This window comes from Typha latifolia, chromosome 9 (genome assembly GCF_019914945.1).
Source record: "Typha latifolia isolate L0001 chromosome 9, TyphaL0001v2, whole genome shotgun sequence".
Lineage (NCBI taxonomy): Eukaryota > Viridiplantae > Streptophyta > Magnoliopsida > Poales > Typhaceae > Typha > Typha latifolia.
In genome coordinates this window covers 6,181,466-6,202,859 of record NC_133094.1, presented here as the reverse complement: position 1 = coordinate 6,202,859, position 21,394 = coordinate 6,181,466, and the positions used below count along the sequence as shown (strand labels likewise).

The 21,394-nt window shown below is 43.0% G+C and overlaps 1 long non-coding RNA gene across 1 annotated transcript; it reads right to left on the bottom strand.

Annotated features, from left to right (window-relative positions):
• Positions 1 to 2,983: 2,983 nt before the first annotated feature.
• On the bottom strand, positions 2,984 to 21,160 carry LOC140795259 (uncharacterized). The gene is made up of 3 exons (XR_012110275.1): positions 21,033 to 21,160; positions 4,512 to 4,618; positions 2,984 to 3,320 (listed from the first exon to the last, which is right to left on the bottom strand). It is a non-coding gene; the product is annotated as an uncharacterized lncRNA (long non-coding RNA).
• Between the last annotated feature and the right edge of the window lie 234 nt (positions 21,161 to 21,394).

Genomic DNA, 21,394 nt, shown 5'->3' with positions numbered 1-21,394 from the left:
CTTGCAAGACGCCGACGACAACATGGTACCAGATTAGAAATGGAGATTCTAGTTGAGTGGCTTGGCAAGCTATCCGATGAGGCTAAATGGGAGTTGGAGACTAATATCTTGGAGCGTTTCCCTGACTTTTCACCTTGAGGGCAAGGTGGGGGAAGCGTGGTGGAACGATACACTTAGCTAGAATATTTTCTTATTGCATTAGTTGTTTATTTTTATTAAAATAAAATTCCTATAAGTCGCATTCGAAAACAGGTTCGGTTTGCCTAATAGATTTGTTGGAAAGCTCTTTTTCAGGGCTACAACATATTAAAATTTCACGTCGATCCGACGACAGCATCTTTCATGATCTATTTTCAAAATTCTGTCACATCACATCCAGATCTGAAAATCGGAAGAGATTGAGCATTGGCGTAAAGGGGAGATTGTATCAATTTGGTATCAGAGCCACCGTTCCTCGGACAAATGCTTCCTATGATGACAACCAGAGCCATGGCTGCACGGCGAGATGAGAAAGACGAGATTTTCCCAATAGAGGAGGGAAAAATGATTGCGGGGACATCCACCAGCAGAACCGCTCGACCAAATCTGAAAACGGAAGAGCGTAGCGGTCAAGCTATGTTTGGGTCTCTTTCTGAACAGATGGCCATCAATACTCGGATGATGATGGAGATGATGCGGGAAATATGGGCGTGGCCAAAACCTTCTTCAACAAGCATGGGGAGCCCTCCATAGCATACCCAACATCCTCCACGGCCTCCCCATTCCCCACAAAAATAAGGGAGAGTTCGGCTATCCAGCAAGATCGAGCTTCTACACCCCGACCCATGGTTAGCCACAATGAATCACCACCGACTATAATGGAATCCTCAACCATCGTAGCAGCCCTCGGAACCACCACATTTTCCCATGTACCAGAGACCTGGCCGACAAACTGTGAAAGGCTGGCTGCATCCTTCCCAATCTTTGCAGAAATGGCAAAGAGTCCAGCTTCAAGGCAGCAGTTTCCTCCAGCGAGCTCGACGATTGGAAAGGTTCTTTCGACGTCAGAACGAAGTTCTTCAATGAGTCGACAACCGTGCGAACCACTATTGAATGGAGGAAGACTACGCATGGTCGCTGGATATCCGTCATCAGGAATCATCATCAGTGGTGAGGGAGATGATTCGGAACCGTGAGTTCCGACACTTGGGCCGCCTTACATCACCTCCCTTTGCAATCATGGCAAGTCGGCAACTAGGAAGAAATCGCGTATGGCCTCCAGCGGTCAATCGACGGTCGACTGCAACAGCGTCATCACCGGAGATGACGTTGCAGCTCCCTGTCGAGCTACAACTCGAAGAAGAAGGCTGCGATCTTCCACCCACAGCAACACCGGCCACTGATAGCCTCGTAAAGACCTCGTTGGCTGCTACTTTTCTCATCCAAATGGCCGAACGCTTCCTGCCATGGCTGCGACTAAATGAAGAAGAAGGAGATGAAGATTTTGTTTTTGTCAACCTTAGCCTTGCACATCAATCAACCACTGCCACCCCAAGAGGGACCTCATCAATAGCTATTTTCATATTCCAGACCGTCGAAGGCTCCATGTCGTGGCTGCGACGAGACAGAGAAGAAGGAGATAAATATTTCATTTTTTTGGGCCAACTTCGGCCTTCCATCGCCGCCAATTGCCGCCACACCGCCGGGAACCCTTCCAAAGCAACTACTGAAGGTGGTCACTACTCAGCCATGGCTGCCACGTGCCAAGGCAACTCCTATGGCAACGACTGATGAAGCGGGAATTATGGGAGAAATATTAGGGATTTCAATTTTTTTTTGAAAACCCTAAGTGGTTAGAATTTCAAGATGGCTACATGGTTGGGCTTGACCAAGTTGAATTGCTAGACATAAGCTAGGTTGGACCTAAGAGCCAAAGAGGTCAAGTCAAGTGTGAGTCATCTCTGGACTTGGGGACTCAATTAAGTCAAATAAGGGATCTGATCAAAAACCCTCTACTTGACTTAAGTCGAGTTTGCTTGTACCAAGATACAATTGACTTGGATCCTAATCCATGGGTAGAACAATTATGAGCACAACCAACAGTTAGTTCAGCTGGTTGAACCTAACTCAAGTCACTAGGTGGACCTAATCAGGATCCACCAACTACATCTAACTCGACCTCCCGAGCGTAATCGGATGCAGCAAATTTCTATAGCTGAATTGACATTGAGTCAGTTGGTTCGACCACTCGAGACCAAGTGGACTCAATGTAGACAGACCCGAATCCCTCATTGGGCTAATAGGAGTACAAGTATCCATGCTCAACTAAGGATGACCCACTAAACACAACAAGTTTGACTCGAGTCACCTTGAGGACAAGGTTGCCGAAGCGTGGTGGATTGATACAATTTGGACTTCACCAATGTCGTCTCGAGCATGGATACACTTTAGGGGTGTCTTTTATTCTTGTTTTAGTGTTTATTTCAAAAAATTGTTTGTGAATGCCTGTATGTTGCGTTCGAACGCGGGTGGGGTGCGTACGAACGCGTTTGTGAACGTCTGCATCAGGTTCGCAAATACCGAGAACGCAAAATGTTCAAACACGATCGAGGACGTTCGAACATGATCGGCGAAAATCTACTATTTTAGGGTTAATAATTGTCATTTTTGAATTGTTTCGTTAGCCTCTAAAGGTGTGGATGACAACCATGGAATCATTATTGAATGAATTGAGTTTGCCCTTGTCTCCTTCGTCTTCTTCTCTCTCGTTCTCTCATTCCCTAGCGACGCCGCTTCTAACCCCCCTCGACCGGCCACTCACCCTAGTCCCTTATGTAACGCCCCCGCCCGGCACGGGCACGTGCACGCACACGCGCCCACACGGCACGCGTGGCGCACGCGACAGATCGGGAGGGCCCCGTCACGCACAGATACACTCCTGTGCACATACAATCATGACATCATCAAATAACACCTGCTAACATATCCATGATCACATAATCCATCGCCAAATAAATCATACTATTAACCAAATAAATCTGTTAACACATGAATATTCACGTCCATAATAATATACACTATACCACTATATAATCTGGCAGGACCCACACAGGCCACAATAAACCATCAAGATAGAACTAAACAACTGATACACGAGTGCTATGAAATTTGACATATACTATACAAATCATCATCTGATACAATAAGGTACAAATATAACAAACAACGATACAACTCAATGTCTGGTTAAACTATTTTCTCTACCGTCTCGCATTAATATCTCATCATCACTCTAAAATATCTTCTCAAGATATCTCACGTCGCTATCACGTACCACAAATCTGAGGGGTTAGAAAAGAAACAAAGAGAGTCATGAGCAAAAAGCTCAGTCAATAGACCTTACCCCGAATCAGTGATGCCAAACAGAGAGTAAATCATGTACTGGATAATATGAATCAGAAATAGTATCATCTCATAAATGAGTATATGAATGTGTCCTCAATAATATATAAATGAAAAGTAGATAACATGTCATAACTGATAAAAGTATATAATCCTCGACCATGGGTAAACAAATCTCTGTATCATACTATCACCATAACTCTCTCTCTCAAATATGACACATGATGGATGCCGACCATGACCACGTTATGATATCAAATGCAATCATATATGATGTATATTGACCACTCGATAATCAGGTAACCAAATGATAATAAAATTATATGCATTTTTCAACATCATAATCATCACTGACATCTCGGTATAATATCATCATACTAGACCACTATGCACAGTCAATACCCGATATCCGGTCTCAACATCATGTCCAAAGGCTCAGAGCATACTCCGCCACCCGCAAGAGTATCTCTAATATAACCATACCCCGCCACCCGCTAGGGTATCAACATCCATCTAGACCGGGCACCTACATAGTTGATAGAAACCTTGTGAGGATAACTCGCCACATATGCCCTAGCGAACGGCATGTGTCCGAATGTCTGCTGCGCACATAGACTAACGACCTCAACGTAAAGCCAACAGGATCGCGACTATGTCGAGCGATCAATCATCTCCAGGCACGCCCTGACCCTCGCGCCCACTCGGTTATCCTCACGCTTTCTATCAACTATCCTATCAATCATACTTCATGCTTTCCTTCTAAATGACAGAGCAAATGCATATATCCAGTACAATAACAAGTCAATGCATAACAGGAATTTAGGTGGATAGGAATCAAGAGAAAATGATGCAATGTAGTCTCCAACTATATCGTCAACACATGCATACTCATGCTACAGATCAACTCGGTAAACAATCATAACAGTAGAATCATCTCTAATCATCTCTATATATATCACCAATGTACTCATATCCCAAATCAGCATAATTGAATGCATGATAAAATATGCTCAACTATAATCATTTCTAGATAAAATTATATAATCATTCTGGAGGCCAAAACATACATGTACATAAATATATAATATAACCTAATTTGATAAAGACGTCTAAGGGATAAGACTACTCACCGTCTGATCAGAAGATACAAACCATGCATCTCCCACGTCCTTCAGGTAACCGAGTGACACTCATCGCTAGCAAGGTCCACGGGGTCTCAAATAAGGGGGCTCGGGATCTGAAATATTTAATTAGTATGATGTTAGGCGTTTATCTAATTAGAATTAATTCAATTAAAATATAAAGGTTTATTAGGTTTAGAATCACTTTTCTTTATTTTTGATTACATAACTAGGTCTATAATATAGATACGATTCAAATATTATAATTCTTTATTATAAAATGTTAGTTATAACATAAGGAGAAGAGGCATGTTTTCTTTTATATGAGAGTATTTCTGAATATATAATTATAAAATAAAATAAATGGCTAAATAAGTATAGACAATGTCTAATTTTAATTAATTTTATAATTCATACACTATCTTAATTAATTAGGGACAACGCAATCTGTAATCGATAAAATAATAAATAAATAACTAAATAGACAGTATTTTATTTGTTGTAGAATAATTATAAAATTAATAGAAATACTTAAAATATATATGATGGGGATATTAGAATATAAATCTAATAATTATAATTTACAAATCTATCTATTAATCTAATAGATAAGTAAATAAATAAATAAATATAAGTATTACCTATATTTATACCTAATTAATCATTAATTATAAAAATTATCATTAATAAAATTATATTGAAGGATATATAATATTATTAAAATAGTTAATGTCTAAATAATCTATTTGCATTAATTAAGAAGAAAAATACCTAAATAAATAACATAAATAAACTAATTAAATCTACCATCAGTGCTGGGCCGAGCCCAACACTGTGCAGAAAGAAAGAGAAGGAGCTGAGGAAGAAGGAGAAAAAGAAAGAAAGAAAGAAAGAAAGAAAGAAGAAGAAAGAGAGGAGGTGAGGGAGGAGGTTGCGAACCCGGGCCAGCGGGGAGGGCACCGGCTCCGACGAGCCCAACCTCGGGCGAGAGAGAGAGAGAGAGAGAGAGAGAGAGAGAGAGAGAGAGAAGGAAAGAGAGGGGGAGTGAGAGGTCTCACCGGCGATGGCGACGACATCTCTAGGGAAGGTGTCGGTATAGAGAGAGAGAGTAGAGTGAGAGGGTGGCCGAGAGAGAGAGAGAGAGAAGGCGGTGGAGGAGGAGTAATGGCGGCGCCGGGGCCCGCCGTAGCCGGTTAGCTGCGGCAGCGGCCGCAGGCGCATGGCGCCCCACCAAGCTGCATGAGCAGCTGGCATGGGCACGAGGCCGGCCATAGTGTGGCCGGTCGCGTCGTGCCCATAATTTTTTTTTTTTAGATTGGGTTGTTACACCTTAGGGGCGGCGGCCCACTCCTCCCCCTTCTTCCCTATCTATCACCTTGCTCTAACCCCTTCCATCATCCATAATCCTTCCATCTCCACTTACTCACCGGTGCCATCCCATTATCGCCGGTCTACCACCATCCATTAACACCTAGGATCTCATGCCTCCATCCACGGATCCAAAGATGGACTCTCTAATGTTTATCTACTAATCGGACAATATCTCGAGATCCCACTATCTGATTCGCCTGAAACTAGATTTGTTGGAAAGCTCTTTTCCGGGGACTACAATATATCAAAATTTTACATTGATCCAATGGCGGCATATTTCAGGATTTATTTTCAAAGTTCCGTATCACATCCTATCCAGATCTAAAAATTGAAAGAATCGAGCATTGGCCTAAAAGGGAGATCATATTAGGAAGTTGGGCTTGGATGCTGAACTGACCGCGGGGTTTGACGTTGCTATTGCAGACGGCACGAAGCTTCGGACGGAGAGCTTGTGTCGTCGGGTCGGTATATGGGTACAAGGATATGACCTCATTGTGGACTTGTATCCGTTGGTGCTGCGAGAACCGGACATTGTCCTTGACACTCAGTGGTTGCAGAGCTTAGAACCCGTCACTATTGATTTCTGGAGCATGTGGATGAAATTTAAGCAAGGAAATAAAGATGTGCAACTTGATGGCATTCGATCTTCGCCGATTCCAACAAAGTAGCTGATGGTGGGGCTGCCTTGTGCGAGTGATTTGGCCTATCTTCTTCAGTTAGGACCACTAGGAGATGAGCCTCTAATTAGTCTAGGTACTACAATTGATTTGTCTAATTTATTAGATAAATTTATTGGACTATTTGAGGAGCCAAAGGAATTGCTACCAAGGTGTACGGCGGACTATCGCATAGAGATTGTGCCCAGAGCGGCACCGGCGAACGTGAGGCTGTATCGGTATCCACATATGCAAAAAGAAGTTATCTCCAAGATGGTAGCCGAGATGTTGGAGCAAGGCCTCATACAACTAAGTCATATCTCTTACTCATCTCCCGTGCTATTGGTGCGAAAGAAGGACGGGATATGGCATTTTTGTGTCGACTACCGGACACTAAACACTATCACCGTCAAGGACGAGTGAGCTGCTGGACGAGCTTGCAAGGGTGACCATATTCATCAAGCTTGACTTGAGGGCCAAGTATCATCAAATTAGAGTTCACCTGGCGGATATGCACAAAACTGTATTTCGGACTCCGGACGGGCACTACGAGTTTCAGGTGATGCCTTTGGGTCTCACTAATGCTCCAGCTACTTTTCAAGGCCTCATGAATGATATTTTTCGGCTTCTACTGCGAAGGTATGTCTTTGTATTCTTTGACGATATTTTAGTGTACAGTATGACTAAAATGGAGCATTGGCGGTATTTGGAAGATCTGTTGAATTTGTTGAAGCAAAACCAGCTAAAGATTAAGAAGTCCAAGTGCCTATAGGGTATACCACAAGTGGAGTATTTAGACCACATCATCACAGCAAAAGGAGTGGTGGCGGCTCCTCGAAAGGTGGCGTGCATGACCCTTTGGTCGATCCCTACTTCCATCACAGGATTGTGAGGATTCTCGGGATTGATCGAATATTATCGCCACATCATCGCCGGGTATGGCAAGATCGCTGCTCCTCTTACTTCTTTGATAAGGAAGGACTCTTTTAGATGGATGGATGAAGCTAGTACGACCTTTGAAAAATTGAAAACAGCAATGACTTCACCAAAGAGTTTGTTGTGGAGTGTGATACGTTGGCAGTTGGCATAGGAGATGTACTTATGCAAGGAGGACATCCCATAGCCTTTCTTAGCAAGGCTTTATCACAGAAATCCCAACAATTATCGACCTACGAGAGAGAAATATTAGAAATTCTTCATGCGGTGACAAAGTTGAGGCCTTATTTGATCGGTAGGCGATTCATTATCTGAACCAATCAAAGGAGCCTTCCATACTTTATGGGACAGCGTATTCACATACCAGCACAGTAGAGATGGGTCACAAAATTGCTAGGGTATAATTATGAAATTCAATACAAGAAAGAAATAGAAAATAGAGCGGCGGATGCACTATCGCGCCAACCCGATACCGCCGAGCTCGCAGCTTATTCTTCTCCTACTTTTCCTTTTCTTAACGAGCTAAGGTATGTATGTACATCTGACCCAGATATTTTGAGATTGTTACAAGAGGTGTTGGATGATCCAGAGCACTATCCAGATTTGGAAAATCGAGGCAGTTTGTTGCTAGACTATGGGTGCATTCAGGTGCCCACAAATGATAGATTGTCGCAGAAATTATTGGAGCACTTCCACCAAACTCCAAAGGCTGGTCATGAGGGTGTATCACAGAGTTGCACGTGGCCAGGATTGAGGTGAGATGTGAGAAGCTATGTCTGTGCTTGCGAAGTATGTCAAAGGGCTAAGGCAACAACATTAAAACCGATCGGATTACTTCAGCCTCTACCGATACCAGACCTTGTTTGGAAAGATATTTCTATGGATTTCATAAAAGGTCTTCCACTGGTACGTGGTTATTCCGTTATTTTTGTAGTGGTTGATAGGTTGAGCAAGTATGACATTTTTCTGCATTGTCACATCCATTTTCGGCCAAGTGAGAGGCTAAAATTTTTGTCAGAGATGTTACTTGGTTGCATGGCATGCCACGCACGATTGTCTCGGATCATAATCATGTATTTATGAGCGACTTTTGGATGGAGTTTTTCATAGTACAAGGGACTCGATTGAACTTCAGTTTGCCTTACCATCCATAGACGGACGGCAAAACTGAGGTGATCAATCGAGGCATTAAGCAGTACTTGCGGTGCTTTGTTGGAGAGATGCCGAGACGATGGTTGGAGTTTTCATCGTGAGCGGAGTGGTCTTACAACACCGCCCACCACAGCAACATTGGCATGACTCCTTTCGAGGTGGTGTAAGGTCGCACAGCTCCGATATTACGCATATATGACCAAGTGGCATCTGCAGATCTGACAGAGGTGGACTTAACTTTGATGAATAGAGACGCCACATTGAGGAGATTGTGTGCCTATCTTAAACTTGCTCAAAACAGCATGAAGCAAGTTTATGATCGCAGCCATCAGGAGTAGGAGTTCGACATCAGCAGTTGGGTGTTCGTGAGGGTGCAACCGTATCGACAGGTGACCTTGCGTCCGATGCAAAACCAGTTCTATTGCAAATCATTTGGAGCTGCTTGAGGGGTGTTAGAGCGTATCGGTCCGATTGCATATCGTTTGGAGCTGCTTAAGGGGTCGAGAGTACATCCTGTCTTTCATGTTTTATTGCTGAGGGAGCAGGTTGAAGATCATGAGGTCGTTGGATCAGTTCTACCGGAGCCATTAGAGGAGACAGAGATCATAGAGCCAATTTGTGTACTTGCTAGGCAACGACGACGTCATGGTACCAGATTAGCAATGGAGGTTCTAGTCGAGTGGCTTGCAAGCCATTCGATGAGGAGACATGGGAGTTGGAGACGGACATCTTAGAGCATTTCCCCAACTTTACACCTTGAGGACAAGGTGGGAGAAGTGTGGTAGGCTGATACACCTTGTTATAGTCTTTTCTTATTGTATTAGTTATTTTTTTTATTAAAATAAATTTTATGTAGGTCATATTCAAACACGAAAGTGGGGCGCGTTTGAACGCCTTTGTAAATGCCTACATCAGGTTCGCAAAAATAAAGAATGCGAAATGTGCGTTCAAACGCAGTCGGGCGTGTTCGAACGTCTACATCAAGTTTGCATCAATAGAGAACATCTTTTGTGCATTCAAATACGGTCAGGCGTGTTCGAACTCGATACTCTACCCTAATCTCCCTCCTCTCTCTTCACTAACCAGCCACCTCTATCGTTAGCAAGATCTCTTATAATTTCTAATCTCCCTCGTCTGTCGAGTCCTCCTTCTTTCTTGGGATCTCGACAACTTCTTCCTGTTCGTCTTGATCTCTTAAACTACATCAACCATCCACCCTCATCTCCATTATCATCCATAACCCTATCATCCACTCCACTCGTCATCACCACCATCTGATAGGGTCTATGATACCAAATTGATAGGCTCTGATACTAATGATAGGGTCTCCGATACCAAATTAGTAGGTTCTAATACCAATTATAGGCTATGGAACGATCTCTTTAAGATCTGAATTTATTGTAAGAAGCAGTCTGTGCAACCGCGGAAAAATATTCACCAAATATTCTCCCTTAATTAAAAAATTACGAAACTAAGTGGAATCAATCTATAACTCATTGATCTACCTTTTTCTTCACAGATTCGAACTTAAACTAGGACAAAAGCATGATATATTACGGATGATGGCGATGGTGATGGTGATGGGTGGAGTGGATGTGAGGGTTATGAAAGATAATGGAGATGAGGGTGGATGGGTGATGTTGTTTAAGGGATAAAGACAAAGGGGAAGAAGTGGTCGAGATCTCAAGGAAGGGGGAGGACTCGACAAGCGAGGGAGATTAGAAGTTAGGAGAGTTCTTGCCAACGGTAGAGGTGATAGGTTGGTGAAGAGGGAAGAGGGAGATTATGGTAGAGAGAAGATAGAGAGAATAAACCAATATTCCAATAGCATAATAATTCTGGCTGTCATCCACATCTTTATAGAGGCTAGCCAACAAGCCAAAATACAATAATTAACCCAAATTCTAGTGGACTCCCGCCGATCGCGTTCGAATGCACAAAAGGCATTCTCTTTCAATGCGAACGCGATGCAGGCATTCGAACACGGCGTTCGAACGCGGTCGGCCGTGTTCGAACGCACATTTCGCATTCTATGTTTTTGCAAACCTAATGCAGGCGTTCGCAAGGACGTTTGAACATGACCCCTTTCACGTTTGAACGCGACCTACAGGAATTTTATTTTAATAAAAATAAACAACGAATGCAATAAGAAAGGACTCTAACAAGGTGTGTCACCATCATCCGCACTTTATCGTTATTTTGTCCCAGTTGCATTTCGAATCTACAAAGGGCATAAATATGAAAAACGTAGATGTAGGAGTTTTGGATCGATCCCACTTAGTTTAGTAATTTTCTGATTATGGAATAATATTTGGTGAATATTTTCCCTCGATTACGCGGACTGTTTTCTGCAATCAATCCAGATCTTGAAGGAATCGTTCCGTAGAGACCTATCAAGTTCCCGGTCCTCCATATTTGCTCCTTCCTCATTCGTCTTAGATCACATAGAACTCTGGACTGATTTGGACATATGAAAATTAAGAAAATTTAGGTGGTAGCAGCTTCATGAGTTAGAGTTCTATGGCTCTAGTTTCACTTAAATCGGAGGTCGAGATAAAAAGTTAAAAATAAAACAGTAGAGATAGGTCAAAATAGGATAGAACAGTAAATATTCGACGTTGCGGCGGTCGTCGGAGGGTGGTAGACGGCCAAGGGTGGTGGTGGATGGCCGTATTGTAGGGTGGCTGCTGGAGATAGGAAAGTTGGGATATTTCTACGGCTATGATCTACTCCTAGAAAGATAAAGCAATCTAGCGGCTAGACAAAAGATAAGGACAAAAATAATAACTTGGCTAAACTCATATTTCTTCGATTCATCATTATCAAGACATGTCCACCCCTATTTATAGGAGTGAAATTTCTAGCAAATCAAATCCACATGTGGATTATCCAATTTATTTGAAATTCAAAATAATAAGATAAAGCTAAGTAACTAACTTGACTCGACTCGACTGGACTCGACTTAACGCAAGTGGTCGGATCGTAGCACTTCACACGGGAGCAATTGCCATGGAAGGGACTCGACTCATATAACACGGCTCACTACACTGCTATTGGGATGAGCCCTTTTGAGACTGTCTATGGACGCATGCCCCCAACATTGCGATCTTATGACTGACCGAGGGCATCTGACCATACAGACATAGATGAGGTGCTAATGGAACGGGATGAAGTACTCAAGCCGCTCAAGCTTCACCTAACAGAGGCAAAAAACCGAATGAAGCAAGTGTATGATCGCAAACACCATGATAGAAGCTATGAAGTTGGCGATTGGGTCTATGTTCGACTCCAACTGTGTATCAGCAAATCTCATAATGAACCATTCAGAACTAAAAGCTAGCGCATCGTTTCTTTAGTCCATTTAAGATTTTAAGGAAGATGGGAGCGGTTGCATATAAGTTGGACTTACTCGAGTCATCCCGAGTTCACCTGGTCTTCCATAAATCTAGCTTGAGAGCCCGAGTTGGTCCAGTTGAGCAAATTGCGTGATACGATCTCCCCTTTTGGCAAAGGTTCGATCTATCCTGATTTTCAGATTTGGATAGGATTTGACAAAGAACTTTGGAAATAGATCCCGAAGGATGCCGCCGTCGGATCGACGTGAGATTTTTTATATGTTGTAGCCCTAGAAAATATCTTTCCAATAAATCAAGTTTCAAGAAAATCGGGAAGTCTGTCTTGGGATCCATGGATGGAGGCACAAAATCCTTGGTAATGGTGGAGGTTGGTGGACTAGCGTTAATGGGGTGGCACCGGTGAGTACATGGAGATGGAAGGGTTATGGGTGATGGAAGGGTTAGGGCAAAGTAGTAGATAGATTGGAAGGAGGAGGAGTGGGCTGCCCTAAGGTAATAGGGTGATTGGCTAGTCGAGGGAGGCTAGAAGCGGCGACGCCGAGGATCGAGAGAATGGGAGAGAAGAAGACGAAGGAGACAAGGCAAAACTCAATTCATTCAATAATGATTCCATGGTTGCCATCCACACCTTTAGAGGCTAAACCCAACAATCCAAAAATGGCAATTATTAATCCTAAAATAGTATATTTTCGCTAACCGCGTTCGAACATGCCTGATTGCATTCGAATGCATATTGTGCGTTCTCTGTATGTGCGAACGCGATGCAGGCGTTCACAGGTGCGTTTGAATGCGACGATCGAACGCACATTTCGCACTCTCTAGATGTGCGAACCTGATGTAGGCGTTCACAAGCGCATTCGAATCCACTCCACCCGCGTTCGAACGCGACATACAGAAAACTTATTTTTTAATAATTAAACACTAAAATAAGAAACAAAGACACCCTTAAAGTATATCCATGCTTGAGACGACATCGGTGAAGTTCGAATCATATCAATTCACCACGCTTCCACAACCTTGTCCTCAAGATTTGAAATTAGGGAAGCGATCTTTGAACTCTGACTCAAGGTCCTCCATGATTTGATCCTCTACATTAGTTCCCCACATATCTAAAAATAGAGGAAGGGTTGATGCTAAAAAGGAGGCGAGCTCACTTGTGTCCGGTTGGCACGAAAGGGCATCGGCCGCTCAGTTCTCGATCCCTTTTTTGTAGACTAGTTCGTAGTCATACCCAAGGAGTTTCATGACCCACCGTTGTTGTGCTTGGGTGGGGTGTGCACACGTTGCTCCATGAAGTAGGGTAAGCTACACTGGTTCGTGCGGATAGTAGTTGGTCAATCAAGTAGGGTCACCATTTGGTGACGACGTGTAGAATTGCTAGCATTTCGCAGTCGTAGGTGGATAGTTGTCGCGACCGGTTTGACGTGCATTTGATGGTACATCTTTTGGGTCGATGCGGATTTGATGGTACCTCGCTCTTAAGTCAAGTTTGCTGAAGTAAGCCAACCTTGTAAGTTCATCCAGCAACTCCTGGATCACCGGTATTAGGTATCGGTCTTTGACGGTGATCGCATTCAAGGCTTGGTAGTCGATGCAAAATTGTCAACTCCAGTCTTTCTTCTGAACTAGTAACACCGGCAATGAGTAGGCACTTCTACTCGATTGAATAATCTCTTGAGCATTTCCACCATCAATTTGTTGATCTCCTCATTCTAGACATGCGAGTATCAATATGGTCGAACATTTGCTGGTTCAGCCCCTAGAATGATCTGAATGCGTTGGTCGTGTCGATGGGTCGACGGTAGTCCTCGAGGCTCCTCGAAGAGATCCTTGAATTCCCGCAGTAGTTCTTGCATGTCAATGGGTATTTTCCTCGATGGTGGATGTTCTGGTTCAGCAGCAACCATTTGTAAGAGTAGAGCTCGATCCCCTGCACATGGAAGTCCCAATAGTGGTTGCAACGTCGGTTCCCATTCAACAGCACTCTTCGACCATTTCTCTGAAATGTAAGTGTGAGGTTTGAAAAATCAAATGTTATGGGCTCCAAGCTTTGAAGCCATTGGATCCCCAAGACAATGTCGGCACCTCGCAAAGCTAACGCATTTCGGAGGAATGGTACCCCGCTCTTAAGTCAAGTTTGCTGAAGTAAGCCGACCCTGTAAGTTCATCCAACAACTCCTCGATCACCGGTATTGGATACTGGTCTTTGACGGTGATCGCAATCAAGGCTTAGTAGTCGACGCAAAATCGCCAACTCGCATCTTTATTCTGAACCAGCAACACCGACGATGAGTAGGCACTTCTACTCGGTCGAATAATTCCTTGCTCTAGCGTCTCCACCACCAATTTGCTGATCTCTTCCTTCTAGACATGCGGGTACCGATAGGGTCGAACATTTGCTGGTTCAACCCCCGGAATGATCTGGATGCGATGGTCGTGCCGACGGGTCAGCGGTAGTCCTCAGGTTCCTCGAAGAGATCCTTGAATTCCTGCAGCAGCTCTTGCATGTCAGCGGCTATTTCCCTTGATGGTGGATGTTCTGGTTCAGCAATAGTCATTTGCAATAGTAGAGCTCGGTCCCCTGCACATGGAAGTCCCAAAAGTGGTTGCAACGTCGGCCCTTGCCGCGGTTGGTTTCCATCCAGCAACACTCTTCGACCACTCCTCCGAAATGTAAGTGTGATGTTTGAAAAATCAAATGTTATGGGCCCCAAGCTTTGAAGTCATTGGATCCCCAAGACAATGTCGGCACCTCGCAAGGCCAACGGATAAAGATCCAATGTGAAGTTTAGCCGTGCACCTTCAATTCCACACCTCCACAAATAAAATCTGCCTACAATGTGGTGCCATCGTCAATCGTCACGTCGAACCCTTCTGTGGGTTCCAACTCGAGCCCAATCTTCCTAAGGAGCCTCTTGTCAATGATGTTGTGGGTGTACCCAGTGTCAATCAAGATTCTCACTGTTGTTTTCTTGATTACACCGTTCACCCGCAAAGTCTTTGGCGCGGCTGTCCCTGAATAGGGGTGGAGGGAGATTTTGGCTATCATGTCCTCCACGGGTTGCTCCTCAGCTACTCCTCCTTGCTGTCCAGCCACCCCTTCATCTTCATCTGCCATCTCATCCTCAGCCTCCTCCAATCTGTCGATTAGCATCACTGATCCCATCGGTTTAGTGTAGCGATGCCCAGGTACAAACTTCTCATCACAATGAAAGCATAGGCCTCTGGCGCTCTTCGTTCCTCCACTTGAGCAGGTGTGAGTGCTCGTCTTGGACCTCTAGGCGCATACTTCACATCTTAGGATAGCTTCAGAGGCACTTGAGGAGGAACCATTACAGCAACGGTTCTTGGTACGCCGGTAATATTTCCTGCCGCTATGGTTGGTTGAACCAGATTGCGACTTCCTTGGCTCGTCCAATTCTATTTCAGGTGTAACTTCATGGCCCGATGTTTGTCTTCCATGAGCACTGCATCTTCGAAGGCCTCCTTTAAGGTTCTAGGCCTTAAAGCCCTCATGTTGGCTTGTATGTCTCCCCGCAGCCCGGAGATGAAGGTATTGCGAAGTTGCTGATCCGTCCATGGGGGTTGGCATCAGCTACTAATCCTCTCAAATTATTCTTGGTATGCCCCAACCGTGGTCTTTTGCACCGTATTTGAGAGGAGAGCATCGAAGTCTTCATACCCCGACGCTCCAAATCGCCGCATCATATCAGCGCAAAAGTCAGCCCAAATTTTGATAGCCTCATTGGCATTAGCTACTCGAAACCAATGAAGCGCCGCATCTTCAAGGTGGAAGCTCAAAAGCGTCACCTTATATTCTTCCGCCGTACCCTGATATGCGAAGAATTGTTTCGCCCTATACAACCAATCGATCGGATCACCACCTTTGAACTTGGAGAATTCAAGATGCACGATTTACCCACGGATGATGTTGTCTTGATTCGGATCATGTCCAAGTCCTTGTCTAACTGGAGGAGGATGCACCAATAAATGGTTGATGATCCCTCCTTCAATTTTGATTAACTCACCGCGGTTCTAGTTCGCATTGCCCCGCGCACGAATCTAGATCTCCAAGGTGATCTCCATAGTGGTTCGCTCGTCGGATGAGCTCACCTACAATTGGGCCTGGTGGAATCATCCTTGCTTGTTTCTGCCCATAGGGTGGTGGCAGCAAAGGCTCTTATGGTTGCAAATTCTGAACCGGTGGTGGCAGGTTCATGGGGGTGGACTCGCGTCGTGGGGTCGATGGTGCATTCCCGTTCGCCATAGCTTCCCTTGTCACTCATAATTCCCGCATCATCTCCATCATCATCTAGTTGTTGATGGCCATTTGTTCAGTGAGAGACCCAAACAAGGCTTGAAAGCTAGGCTCTTCCATATTCTGATTTGATCGGACAGTTCCGCGGGTGGAAGTCCCCACAACCGTTTCCCCCTCCTCTATTGGGAGAATCTCTTCTTCCTCATCGCGCCGTGCAGCCATGGCTCTGGTTGTCAACATAGGAAGTGCATGCCTGAGGAACGGTGGCTCTGATACTAGCTTGATACGATCTCCCCTTTTGGCGAAGGTTCAATCTATCCCAACTTTTAGATCTGGATAGGATTTGATACGAAACTTTGGAAATAGATCCTGAAGGATGTTGCCATCCGATCGACACACCCCAGAAAAAAGCTTTCCAACAAATCAAGTTTCAGGCGAATTGGATGTTGGGATCTTGAGATATCATCCGGTTAGTGGAGGAACGTCGGGAAGTCTATCTTAGGATCCGTGGATGGAGACACAAAATACTTGGTGATGGTGGAGGTTGGTGGACTGGCGAATTGGATGTTAGGATCTTGAGATATCATCTGATTAGTAGACGAACGTCGGGATGTCTATCTTAGGATTCGTAGATGGAGGCACGAAATCCTTGGTGATGGTGGAGGTTGGTAGACTGGCGTTAATAGGGTGGCACCGGTGAGTACGTAGAGATGGAAGGGTTATGGGTGATAGAAGGGTTAGGGCAAAGTGATAGATAGATTGGAAAAAAGGAGAGGAGTGGGCCGCCCCCTAAGGGACTAGGGTGATTGGCCGGTCGAGGGAGGCTAGAAGCGACGATGCCGGGGAAGGAGAGAACGGGAGAGAAGAAGATGAAAGAGACAAGGCAAAACTCAATTCATTCAATAATGATTCTATGGTTGCCATCCACACCTTTAGAGGCTAACCAAACAATTCAAAAATGGTAATTACTAACCCTAAAACAGTAGATTTTTGCCAACCGCGTTCGAACGTGCCTGATCGCGTTCGAACGCACACATCGCATTCTATGTATGTACGAACGCAATGCAGGCGTTCGAACGCACATTTCGCACTCTCTGTATGTGCAAACCTGATGCAGGCGTTCGCAAGCGTGTTCGAACGCACTTCACTTGCGTTCGAACGCGACATAAATAAAACTTATTTTTCTATGAATTAAACACTAAAAAAAGAATAAAAAACACTCCTAAAGTGTCCATGCTCAAGACGACATCGGCGAAGGCCGAATCATATCATGGAGATTCTAGTCGAGTGGCTTGGCAAGCCATCCGATTAGGCAACATGAGCGTTGGAGACTGATATCTTAGAGCGTTTCCCCAACTTTGGAAATAGATTATGAAGGATGCTGTCATCAGATCGACGTGAGATTTTGATATGTTGTAGCCCCGGAAAAGAACTTTCCAACAAATCAAGTTTCAGGCAAATCAGATGTTGGGATCTCGAGATATCATCCGATTAGTAGATGAATGTCGAAAAGTCTATCTTAGGATCCGTGGATGGAGGCACAAAATTCTTGGTGATGGTGGAGGTTGGTGGACTGGGGTTAATGGGGTGGCACCAGTGAATACATGGAGATGAAAGGGTTATGGGTGATGGAAGGGTTAGGGCAAAGTGATAGATAGATTGGAAGAAGGGGGGAGTGGGACGCCCCTAAGGGACTAGGGTGATTGGCCAGTCGAGGGAGGCTAGAAGCGGCGATGCCGGGGATCGAGAGAACGGGAGAGAAGAAGATGAAGGAGACAAGGCAAAACTCAATTCATTCAATAATGATTCCATGGTTGTCATCCACACCTTTAGAGGCTAACCAAACAATTCAAAAATGGCAATTATTAACCCTAAAACAGTAGATTTTCGCCGACCGCGTTTGAACGTGATGCACATTTTGCGTTCTTTGTATGTGCGAACGCAATGCAGGCGTGCGCAGGCGCATTTGAACACGGCGTTCGAACGCACATTTCGCACTCTCTGGATGTGCGAACCTGATACAGGCGTTCACAAGCGCGTTCGAACGCACTCCACCCGCGTTCGAACGGGACATACATAAAACTTATTTTTTAATAATTAGACACTAAAATAAGAAACAAAGACACCCCTAAAGTGTATTCATACTTGAGACGACATCAGTGAAGTCTGAATCGTATCATTGTGATAGAACTACCCGAGCCCGAATTAGAGGCAGTTGAGCCCACCCTAGAGAAGGTCCTAGCACAAAGGAGGGTCAGACACAAAGGATGAATAGTCATAGAGGTGCTGGTTAGCTAGGTTGATTAGACACAGGAGCAAGCCACATGGGAATCTGAGGCATCATTGATGGTATCTTGGATTTGCACCTTGAGGACAAAGTGAGCAGAAGCATGGTAGAATGATGTGATTCAGACCACACTGAGTCATCTCGTGCATGGATACAACCTATGGGCCTTATTTCTTATTTTATTTTAGTTGTTTTCTTCATAAAATAAGGATTTTGGATGTCGCGTTCGAACTCGGGGAGGTCGTGTTCAAACGCCCATTGCAAACACCTGTATACGTTCACATTGGAATAGAACGCAAATTGTGCGTTCGAATGCACTTGACCCCGTTTGAACGCACGCGTGCGAACGCCTGCATACGTTCACAACGATAGAGAACGCAAATTGCGCGTTCAAACGCGCTCAACCCCGTTCGAATGCGCTCGGCGAGAATGCACTGTTTCTAGGGTTATTACTTGTTAGTTTGGTTAGTTAGGTTAGCTTCTTAAGATGTGGATGCCAACCTAAGGGATCATTATGAATAAATATTGATTTTCTTCTCTTTCTTATTTACCCTAACTCTTTTACCTCCTCGTTCAAGCCCTAGTCGTGTGTCATATCGATGCCAGATACCTCTAATCCCTCTCGATTGTTAAGTCCTCCCTCCTCCTTGGGATCTCGACCAACTTTTTCCCCCTCATCTTTATCCCTTCAACACCACATGCCACCAAATCCATCACCATTATCACCACCTTTATCACCATCATCACCATCACCCATCATCTCCACCTTCACCACAATATTGCATATTTTCGCCCCAAGTGCAGCCAGAATCTATGAAGGGCATGAATATCAAATACGAAGATTAGGAAGATACAGAACGATCACCATTGGTTTCGCAATTTTCTAACTACGAAAGAATATTTTGAGAATATTCTTCTCCGACTGTGCAGATTGCTTCCTTGCATCAAAGCATGGTCAAGAATGGACGCACGATCCATAACAAAAACGGTTTAATCATGTCCATTACACACATAAATCAAGAACGCAACATAATTATTGTAAAAAAAAAGAATTTAGTAGCTTGGTAGCTTAGTTCAACGGCTCAACCCGATTAATAACTTAACAATATTGTTGACTTAGAGAAGCAGCTTAGCAAAACGACGACTTGGAACAATGTCTCAACGTTGTTTAGTTCAAAACGATAGTTCAATGATGACAAAGCTTGAATCTTAAACTAGACAATTTAGTATATTTACTAAAGCTTTAGTACATAAATATCTCTATATCTAAAAGAGTTCACTTTGTTTAGCCCATATCTACTATTCGGGTTCTTAGATGATTAGAAAAAATATGGCCAAGTAGAATGCTTCATGAATAGTTCTATTAGTAACTATATACTTTGGTTAAATACATTTGTGAAAGCAATTCCAAGAATTTGGAGCCCGGTGCTCCCTCCAACTAGGCTCCATTGGAGCTAGCAAAAGTGGGGCTCCAAATAAATAGAGCCCGGCTTCATTCTTCTTTAAGTTTTTTAAAAATTTTAAATTTGTCAAATAAGTACTGCATTCAACAATGTTAATTCCCTCTATATTTTTTATTAAATAATCTAATTAGTTAAACTAAGTATATAATTAATTTTACTAATTAATTTTTAACAAAATTAGTATCGTTGAAAAGGTCTAATCGAAACCTTTAAAATGAGTCTAATATTAAATTACTTTTGAGCTAATTAAAATTTTCCTAATATAAATATTAAAATAGCATTTCGAAACTCAAAATATCTCTCTATGATCTCCCTATGTCGTGCAAAGGATTATTGTTCAATTAGTACCATAAGTATTCGATTAGTGATATTTTTAATTAATGACATGTAATATTTATTTTAATATTTATTTCGTGTAATATAATTTCGATGCGTTTAATTAAAAAATTAGTAATTTAAAATTACTTTTGAAACTATTAGATATTAGTCTTATTTTAAAAATCTAAATGAGAGTTTTCTAAACATATATTTGCATAAACTGAACCAACAATTGGGATAAGCACGAAAATTAAAACTTCGATAAATACAGATACACCCAATACATCGAAACTCATTGCCCATTATTAAAAAATAATAATACTAAGATGACATATTAAGTAATTTTAAATATATAATATATATATATATAATTATTATTTTAATAAATGAAAATTAAAGCTTCGATAAATACAAATACACCCAATACATCGAAACTCATTGCTCATTATTAAAAAATAATAATACTAAGATAACATATTAAGTAATTTTAAATATATAATATATATATATAATTATTATTTTAATAAATATAGAGCACGGTGCGTTCCATACTCCATATTTGGAGCGTGAGAATCGATTGGAGATGCTATAAAGAAATTTTGTTTTGTTTTGTTTTCTTTTACAAATTTTGTTTTGTTTTCTTTTCTTTTACTATGCCCCTCCGCACTTTTGACTATACTGCAACAAAGATGGCAAAATTACTTACTGCAACAAAGACGAAAAAATGACTTACTGCAACAAAGATAACTCGAACTCTGTTAAACGACAAAAATAAACGCTGTTCCACATTCAGTCCAAGTGCTCCATTCTTCCATCTCCTAGTTTGGGTCCCTGACCACCAATGCCTAATCCCTATATACTATCAAAGTAGAGTTTCCATCAGCGAAAATTTAGAACCATCAGTGGAGTTTCTTACTTGCTTTGCAAGAAATTTTGATTTCATCTTCATAACAAGAGACTCCATTCGCTATAATCAAGATACTTAACAACATAATCTTAACTAATAATTAAGGTACTTTGGAAGCTTTATATAAGAACATCACAAGCGAGATGTTTATTGACCAACCCAGGGAGCATTCTAAAATCGAAGAACAC